Source organism: Mus caroli, chromosome 7 (genome assembly GCF_900094665.2).
Source record: "Mus caroli chromosome 7, CAROLI_EIJ_v1.1, whole genome shotgun sequence".
Taxonomy (NCBI): Eukaryota; Metazoa; Chordata; class Mammalia; order Rodentia; family Muridae; genus Mus; species Mus caroli.
The window spans coordinates 125,144,499-125,153,964 of NC_034576.1; the positions used below are offsets into that span (position 1 = coordinate 125,144,499).

At 48.2% G+C, this 9,466-nt stretch overlaps 1 long non-coding RNA gene across 1 annotated transcript in view; it reads left to right on the plus strand.

The window, feature by feature from the left end:
* The first annotated feature begins 5,654 nt into the window (after positions 1-5,654).
* The window catches only part of LOC110297495, a 35,081-nt gene continuing 31,269 nt past the window's right edge, over positions 5,655-9,466 (plus strand). The window contains exon 1 of the long non-coding RNA XR_002378291.2: positions 5,655-5,909. This is a non-coding gene — a long non-coding RNA (uncharacterized LOC110297495). The remainder of the gene's footprint in view (positions 5,910-9,466) is intronic.

The following is a 9,466-nucleotide window of genomic DNA, read 5'->3' on the forward strand; positions in this document are numbered from 1 at the left end:
TCTTGATCCCTCTCACCTATGCCTTTAATGTCTCTTTAAAAAATAACAGGGCTGGTGAGATGGCTCAGTGGGTAAGAGCACCCGACTGCTCCTCCAAAGGTCCAGAGTTCAAATCCCAGCAACCACATGGTGGCTCACAACCATCCGCAACGAGACCTGGCGCCCTATTCTGGAGTGTCTGAAGACAGCTACATTTTACTTACATATAATAAATAAATCTTTAAAAAAAAAACAGGCATTTTTTAAAAATAAGACGGAAAGGCTTATAGCTGAGTTGCCATTTATTTTTGCAGTGTTGAGAGTATCTCCGGTAGCTTGAACATTAGTCAGTAGGGGCAAAGGCTCTGGGTAGACAGCAGCTCGACTTCTCTGTGCTCAGTGAGTTATATAGCTATCGCCTTCAGTAGGAGGGCCTCATCAGTTTGTGGGGAGAAACCAATAGGCTTGGTGGTAGCCTGTGTTGTTAGGGGGTTTCATGGACCCCTTTTGGCCAACGACATGATTAGATGTGACCCATTCCTGGGCCTGGGGCTTCCAGTGGAAGGCAAGAGATGTCTGGATGCAGCTTTATTCCCTCATTGCTTGGTGACTCCATTTAGATTTCTTTCATATATGCATATATTTTAAGAAGCCTCTACTGTGTTAGGTTTCTACAGGACCCCTTGAATGGCCCTTAATTTTAACTGTCTCTCTCCATATACCCTCCCTTGCCCCTCGTCCTTCCCCCTCTTGTTTGATTCTCCCATTCCAGTGCCCCCTCCCCCACCTCTATCTATTCTATTTCCCCTTCCCAGGGAGCATCCCTTATACACACACTCCAGGGATAGACATAATCTCTGTGGTCATATGGATTGTAGCCTGCTTATCCAAGTCTTAGCAGCCCTCATCTACATATAAGCAAATACATACCATATTTGTAGGGTGGTTTTTTGTTTTGTTTTGTTTTTGTTTGTTTGTTTTCGAGATAGGGTTTCTCTGTGTAGCCCTGGCTGTCCTGGAACTCACTTTGTAGACCAAGCTGGCCTCGAACTCAGAAATTCACCTGCCTCTGCCTCCTAAGTGCTGGGATTAAATGTGTGCACCACCACCGCCCGGCATATTTGTAGTTTTTGATCTAGGTTACTCCGGATGACTTTTTTCAAGCTCCACCCATTTACCTGAGACTCTCATGATATTACACTGTGTAAATGTTCCATATTCTCCTTACCCATTTATCCATTCACAGATATTTAGGCGGTTTGCAAGTTCTGACTATGATGAGCAGAGCCACAATGAATATGGTTGAGCAAGTGCCTCTGTAGCGGGATACAGAGTCCTTTGTTGTGCCCAGGAGTGATGTAGCTGGCTTTTGAGGTAGAGCTATTCCCAGCTTCCACCACCACAATTATTTACATTGTGGCTGTACAAGTTTGCACTCCCACCAGCAAAGGTCAGGTGTCCCCCTTACCCCACATCCTTGCCAGCATGGTGTTTTGTTGATCTTGGCCGTTCTGACTGGTGTACTATGAAATCTTAAAGTAGTTTTGGTTTGCATCTCACCAATGACTAAGAATGTTAAACATTTCTTTATATGTTTCTTGGCAAATTGTGTTTCATCTTTTGAGAATTCTGTTTAGATTTGTAAACAGTTTTTAATTGTGTTATTTTGTTTCTTGATGTCCAGAGATTTTTTTAAATTTTGTTTGGTTGTTTGGTTGGATTTTGTTGTTGTTATTGTTGTTGTTGTTGTTGCTGTTGCTGTTGTTGTTGTTGCTGGTGCTGGTGCTGGTAGTTGTTTTTAGTTCTTTATCTTAGATAGTAATCTTCTATTCGTGTACAATTGGTAAAGATTATTCCTCATTAAAATATTTTACATTTATTCATTTTATGGTATGTGTATTAGTGTTTTGCCTGCATGTATGACCTGTGCAGCACGTGTGTGACTGATACCCATGGGATTGGATCTCCTTGAACTGGAGTCACCTATGTTTGTGACCACTGTGTGTGTGTTGGGAACTGAACCAGGGTCATCTGGAAGGGCAGCCAGTGCTGCTAACCACTGAGCCATCTCCCCAGCCCCCATTCCTTATTTTTGTTATGTCTGGGTTATAAAAGTAGTATATATTCAAGTATCAAACAAACCCACTTGGTTATTAATAATCATGGAAGATTTTAAAAGAAGATTTAGTTATTTATTTTACATGTCTAAGTACATTGTTGCTGTCTACAGACACACCAGAAGAGGGCATTGGATCCCATTATAGATGGTTGTGAGCCACCATGTGGTTGCTAGGAATTGAACTTAGGACCTTTGGAAGAGCAGTCAGTGCTTTAACCACTGAGCCATCTCTCCAGCCTCATCATGGAAGGTTTTTTGGTTTGTTTTGGGGTTTTGTTTTTTTTTTGACCCAGAGTTCAGGTAAACTTTTGATGTTTTCTGAGGTTGTTAGGTTCTTCAGAGTAATAGCATCAGCAGAGGGGTGGCGAGAGCATGAGGAGCCAAGTCCTACAGGTAGAGAAGCTGAGAGGCCCCTCAGCCTGCTGCTTGTAATCTGGCAGTTCAGGAAGCCAGCCATAGAGTTCAGTCTGAGTCTGAAGGCCTGAGGACCAGGTAGGCACTGTGCAAGCTGGAGATGAGATGTACTAAGCTCAGGCAGTGTGTTAGTCAGTATTCTGTTTTTCAACTTGACACAAATCATATGGAAAGAAGGAACCTCAACAGAGAAGATGCCGACATCAGGTTGCCCTGTGGACAAGCCTGTGGTATATTTTCTTGATTGATGATTGATATGGGAGGGTCCAGCTCAATGTGGTGGTGAGTGGGGGTGCCACCCCTGGGTAGGAAGCAGGCTAAGTGAGCCTGAAAATAGCAGGCAGCATCCCTCTGCGGTCTCTGCATCTGTTCCTGCCTCCTGGTTCCTGCCTTGAGCTCCTATCCCGATGTTCTTCTATGATGAACTCTGATCAGGATATTGAAGCCAAATAAGCTCTTTTCTCCCCATGTTGTTTGTGGCCAGGGTCTTTATCATAGCACTAGAGAACTAATTAGGACAGATAGGCAGGCAACGAAGGGAGAGATCCCTCTTCTACTGTCTCTCACCCATTCAGGCCCTCACAGGACTGAAGGAAGTCCATTCACATCAGGAAGGAGAAAGCATACGGCTGAGAGGCTCAGTCAGAGCATTAAACTCTGTCAGCTGTGATGCCACATATCCACCACTCAGGAGACCAAGGCAGAAATATCAAGAGTTCAAAGCCAGCCTGGGCTACATACTGAGAGTCTGTCTCAGGGGAGTAAAATGATGATCTCAGCCATAAATACTCCTACTAATTTACCTTGAAATAATATCTACACTGGATACGCCATGTCTAGGCAAGCTGACACACAAAAGTAATGGATCACATACCTTTCTACTGAGGGTGCAGTACTGTGCTGGGGTTCAGTTCGTAAAGTACTTACCATGCAAGTGGGATCTGAGTTTAAATCTCGCTGTCAGTTAGGGGAGTACAACCGTAGTCCCAGAGCTAGGGAGACAAAGCCAGGCAGATCTCTAAGGCATGCTGGCCAGCTAGCCCTGCCATCCATGAGCTGCAGGTCCAATGAGAGACCCTGTCTCAAAAACTAAGATGGAGAGCAATTGAGGAAGAGGTCCCATGTTAATTGCTGGTCTCCGTGTGCACCTGCAGGCAAATAGGCACACAGGCAGATGTATACACACATGGGCAAGAAAATATGCTAAGGGTCTCCAGTTGCTGTGGATGTCCACTGGCACAAGACTTGACTTTCTTTTTCTGGTACTATTTACAGCTCCCATGCCCTAAGACAGCCATATTCCCACCAAAATGTCAAGATGGACACCAGCTAGCGGTCATGCTGAGCACCCCAGTTTTCTGCAGTCTCTTCTTCCTATTTTGAGAGCCCATTTATAAGAGTGTCGATTCTATTTACACAGAATTTCTCTCTGATGGCTTGGGCCTCTGTGTTGAAGAAGACAGCTATATAAACTCAAGTGTGAGAACTATACAGGTCTATATCCCTACCAACAGCAGCCTAGAAAGGGTCTGTGGGATATATACTATATGTCCTTACGGAACCTGACTTGGTGGGCAGCCATGCGTTTCTCCACAGACCCCCTCCTCTGCTCTCATTATAGAGAACAGCCTGGACAAAAACTTCTGGTTGGAAGCAGACTCCTTCCTCGGAGGTGTTTGATATTGTTGACCATCTGGTCTTCCACACGATCTCTTGAACTACCAAGTGACAGTAGGTCACACTGCCCCCAAGGAGAGTAGCCCACCTGTTCACCTGCTCTTACCTGTGGGTAAGAATCAGAGGTTAAGCCGGGCGTGGTGGTGCACGCCTTTAATCCCAGCACTTGGGAGGCAGAGGCAGGCGGATTTCTGAGTTCGAGGCCAGCCTGGTCTACAGAGTGAGTTCCAGGACAGCCAGAGCTACACAGAGAAACCCTGTCTCGAAAAACAAAAAACAAAACAAAACAAAAAAAGAATCAGAGGTTAATGTTAACACTGGGGGTGGGAGTGGTGGGGGTGGGGTGGGAGTGGGGGAGGAGGGTGGCATCTCCAGTTGACTTGTAAATCAAAGCAGAGAAAAAACAAAGCAAGCAGGTGATTGTGTGTTGTGGGGTGCAGAGGATGTTTCCTCTGTTGAGTAGTTTGGGGGTAGAGATGGGGTGGGGGCAGAAGCCGAGTCTTCAGGCTGGGCTAATAGAGGGTTTTCATTCTGCATTTGTGTGGTTCTGGCACTGGGATCTGACACATCTGTCTGGGTTTCTGTTGCCTTGGAACAGACCAGATGCATGCCAAGGACAGAGCTCCACACCATAACCTCTGTCCCACCTCGGTGTGTGTGTGCGTGTGCGTGTGTGTGTGTGTGTGCAGCGGAATAGGCGCCCTGAGAAGGAGCTTGTACGGAAAGAGGGATCAGAGTGTGCGAATAAATGAGCACAAAGGGAAGCAGCTAGGCGGGAGATTTTTAAACACAATTTGTGGCTTGATTCGGGAATGGGTATGAGGAGAGGGCGACAGACAGAAGAATACGAAGGTCTCCACCCACAGAGGTCCCAGAACCAAGTATAAAAGGAGACGTTGTAATCAGAGAGCCAGCCGGCTCCATCTGACTCAGACTGCGGCTGAGGGGTGGGACGAAGGACTAGAAGGTTCGGCTGCAGCGGGCTCCTCTTCTGCAGGTCCCCCACCGCCACCGCCCCAGTACCCCCCGCCGCTTCCACCTCCACTGTTAGAGTGACGCGGTCGGTTCGGACGCTGTGGGTAGGGAAGGCAGCCATCAAGCTCCCCACAACGAGGCAGGATGGTGTGAGCTCAAGCGCCCTGCATTTGCTGGGGCAGCGGTGGCAACACTTGGTTATTCAAGGCTGGAATTCAAATGAGGCTGGCATGGCTCCAAGTCTCAGGGCTTAGGAGAGAGAGGCACATTAACAATTCATCAAGATCAGCCTTGCGTGGGCTCAGACTCCCCCATCTGCATCCCTCCCTCTGTCACTGATTTGGGGCGGCGCGGGGGGGGGGCGCTCTTCTAGAAACACTTCGTCTGTCAGTCTGTGAGCAGGGGTGGGGGTGGGGGGCCTGAAGTTAGGCAGATTTTTCTCATCACATGATGGGGGACCTGTATCATGTGATGGCTCCGGTGATGTTGGAGGCGGCATGTGACTCCCAGGGCTACGTGGGCTCAAAAACAATTTAAATACAAAAACACACGCAGGTTCCCCTCCTTCCCTTTGCCTTTTGGTCTGGCTCTCTCTCTACCTTTGCGTTGGTGCCTGACCGAATGGAAAACCCTTCTTCGTTTTGCAGCCTGTGAGCTCCGGGTACCTGGAGACCAGGCCCCTGTGCTGCCCCCACCCCAGGAGCCGTCCCCCCCATCATTCTGCAGTCCTCTGACTATCAGCCTGGTAAGTTACTGAACACTTTAACAATTATCTGGGAAGCTGTCTTCAACTGTCTCATTAACATGCACAGGACACCCTCCCAGGGTAGGGTAGAAGGGAGCTGGGGGGGGAGTGGGGAGCACCCGAGGCTCTGGGGAGCTAAGCTCTGGGCCCTGTCCTGCGAAGCTGGGTTCTGCTGGGTGGACCAAGCAACTGCGTGTCTCCTCCTGTCCCCAGTCTGTCTCCTGCCACTCTTCTTCTTCCTCCTCTAAGCCTCTCCACCTCTCATCCTGTTCTTCTCTGCCCCTTTTCATGAGCCCCCTTCCCCCTCCCTCCTCTCTCTCTCTCTCTCTCTTTCCCTCTCTCTCTTTCTCTCTCCCTCTCTCTCTCCCTCCCTCTCTCTCTTTCTCTCTCCCTCTCTTTCTGCGCCGCACCTCTCATCTTGTTTTTAAAATCTTTTTTGTTTGTTTGTTTTTGTTTTGGATACCTAGATTGTATATCGTTTGTGCCCAGGAACGAAGAGGCCAGGACTTGGTCATTGGGGATGTCCTAAGGTCCCTTGTCAGCTTTTTCTTCACCCAGATGATGTTGCCATTGGGTTTGTCTGAAAAGGTTATCTGTTAACCCCAGATGCCAACCCAGCTGGGCTCATCAGGTGACAGGAGGCAGGGTGACAGCCATCAGGAGGCAAATCTCTACGACCTCCAAATATTTGATTTTGAGGGAGACATCAAGGCAGCAGGCAGGGCCAGAGTCTCAGGTGCCACACACAGGGCGGCTCACGGAGCTTGCTGTGAGTCTGAGGGCACACCTTTGCACATGGAGGCAGAGTTGGCTGAGAAACTGGCCTTGGGGGAAGCTGCTGTGAATCCCATGAGAATCCCATCATGGCGACCTTTGTAGGCACAAGGTAAGTGGGTAGGTGCAGACCTGCAGCTTTCTGTTCAGTAAGAAAGAACTCCCTGTCAGCTCAGAAAGAGAGTGTCACCTTTAGCCCCTCAGGGAAACCGAGGCACAGAATGATCCGTTAGCTTACTTGCTTAAGGTCACACAACTAGTAAATGACCAGGTGGGATTTGGGCCCCAGGACTTTCTACCTAGGGCCTACACAGTTAACCATCATGATAACCTGCTAAAAAACAGAAAACAAAACAAAACAAAACAAAACAAAACCAAACCAAAAAACCAAAAAACAAAACAAAACCAGCCAACAGTTACCATGCAACAGGTACCATGCAGGCTTGAGGCTGAATTAGTGCACAAATAGAAACACCCTGTTCTTACACAGATTAAGCAAGTCACTGCATAAAGCATTCTGTTGTTTCAGACCAGGCTATTTGCTAAGAAATGAAATAACAGGGTACCCGGAAAATATAGAAGACCGATTTCAGGCGAGAAGTGGGGATAGATGAAATGTGGTCAGAGGTGGCCTTGGTAATATGTGATCTAAGTCAGAGTGAGCAAGAAGAAAGTCAAGAAGAGCTCTCCAACCAGAGGAAGAGGCAGGGGCAAAGGCCTGGCTAGGGGACCAAGTCAGTCTCATGAGAAACCTGTAGACTGAGCAGGGTGCATGGATGTGCCGGTGCCAGTTGGGGTGTTCCTGATGGCAAAGGGCTCTGTTGTAGACCTGCTTGGGGGGGGGGGTCTTAGGTCTCATCCCAGGGTTGATGAGCCACCATGGAAGGTGAAAGTGGGGAACTGGATTCTCAGCATGAGAAAAAACCTCCATGAAACGAACCAGTGTGTGTTGGGTTGCAAACCACCTCCAAAGTGGTAGCTTACAAATAGGATCGTTTGTAGCTCTTTGTTCTGGGAGTCAGCCACTGCAGCTGGCACGGCAGGGGCAGCACTGCACTTGGCAGGACTGGCTTGTCCAACTAGGTCTCCAGTAGGCTGGCTGGGAGTAGAGGTCGTGATCAGGGACTGGTGGATGCGGGGGCACTGAATGATCAGGCCTCTACCCGTGCATCTCGGATGATGCAGAGACTGGTGGGGAAAATTGACTGCTGCGTGCTTAGCCTGAAACAGGACATCTGTGTCACTCCCTCCAAGGCCCAGTGGGTGGGAAGGAGCTAGAGGATGGTGGGGGTGCTATGATATGCTATCATCTGGATATGGCGTGGCCCTTGCAGTTGTAAGCACACAGCAACTGTGACTGGATAAGATGTATGCAAACAGCACACACACACACACACACAGAGGACATGAAAATAGAATGGGGTGAGCTGGGAAAAAGAAGGGGTCAGAGGAAATGGGATAAGGAGTGGATAAGAATACAACACATTATATACATGTATGAAACTCTCAAAAAATAAAGCAGAAAAAAAAATAAATAAATTGTCTGGTCTGTGCATCTCCATATCCAGTCTTCATGAGATGGCTAGATCCCAGCAGCAGCCAGAGAGGGAAACCTCAAACTGCAGCCATTCTCAAACAGCTACCTGCGCTACTGCTGCTGCCGCTGCCCCATTGGCCTAAACAAATTAGAGTCAGGACCGGAGTGGAGATGTACTCCTTGACTGGGGAACTTACAAAATACTATGCCTATTTATTTTCCAGACTGACTACATGAATTCAAGCAGATAAGCTGGGGGCTGGGGAGATGCCTCAGTCAACAAGTGCCTGCCTCACAAGCCTAAGGGCCCAAGTTCAGATCCTCAGAGCCTGTGTAAAGAACCGGGGTTGATGACACACTCCTATGACCCCAGCTCTGGAGGATGGCAGGGGAGTGGGGTGTGGGTGGGGTACAGACAGACAGATGCCTCGATCTCATTGGCCAACGAGTCCAGCTGAATGAATGGATGAGCTTCAGGCTCAGTGAGAAACTTTGTCCAAAAGTTAAAGGTGGAGAGTGATCAAGGTAACACACCCAACAGGATCCACGTGCGTGTACACCTGTAAGCACACACACACATATGCTCATGCACGCTCACATATACACACACATGCCTCTATAATATTGGGAGGAACAGAAGCCCAGAGGTACCATGAAGCCATTTTGTGCATAGGGATGAACTTATCCTGGTCATGCAGTGTTTTATGCTTAGAACAAACAAGGGTCTGTGTACTTGATTGGTAAAGCTCTTAGAGGTCTAGGGTGAGATGGACGTAGCCCTGCAAGGTCTCCTCTTCTCACTATTATTGAGAATGTCCAAGGATCTTTTTGAGATGTTTCCCTAAAATGAAATTGAATCCAGATAGAACTCAGTTTGCTTCTATTTTCATACCAGAACAGCATACACAAAGGTCCTGGGGCACAAAGAACGTTGGCTTTAGGGGGTGGGAATAGGGAAAGGACAGAGGCAGTTTAGTGTAGGAGCCATGCAGCTAGTGGTATGTGATTGAGATACAGGTCATCTTGAAGAGGGAGAAGCGAGTGTGCTAAAGCAGGTAGTGAGGGTCGCAGGGTAAAATGAGTAGGAAGAGCAGAGAGGCGTGCTTAAAGTCTGCACTTGTCTCCAGGAACACTTAGCTGCTTGGGACCAAGTATCTGGTAGAGGACAGTCAGGTTGAAAAATCTCACAGAGGGAGGAGAGAGAGAGAGAGAGAGAGAGAGAGAGAGAGAGAGAGAGAGAGAGAGA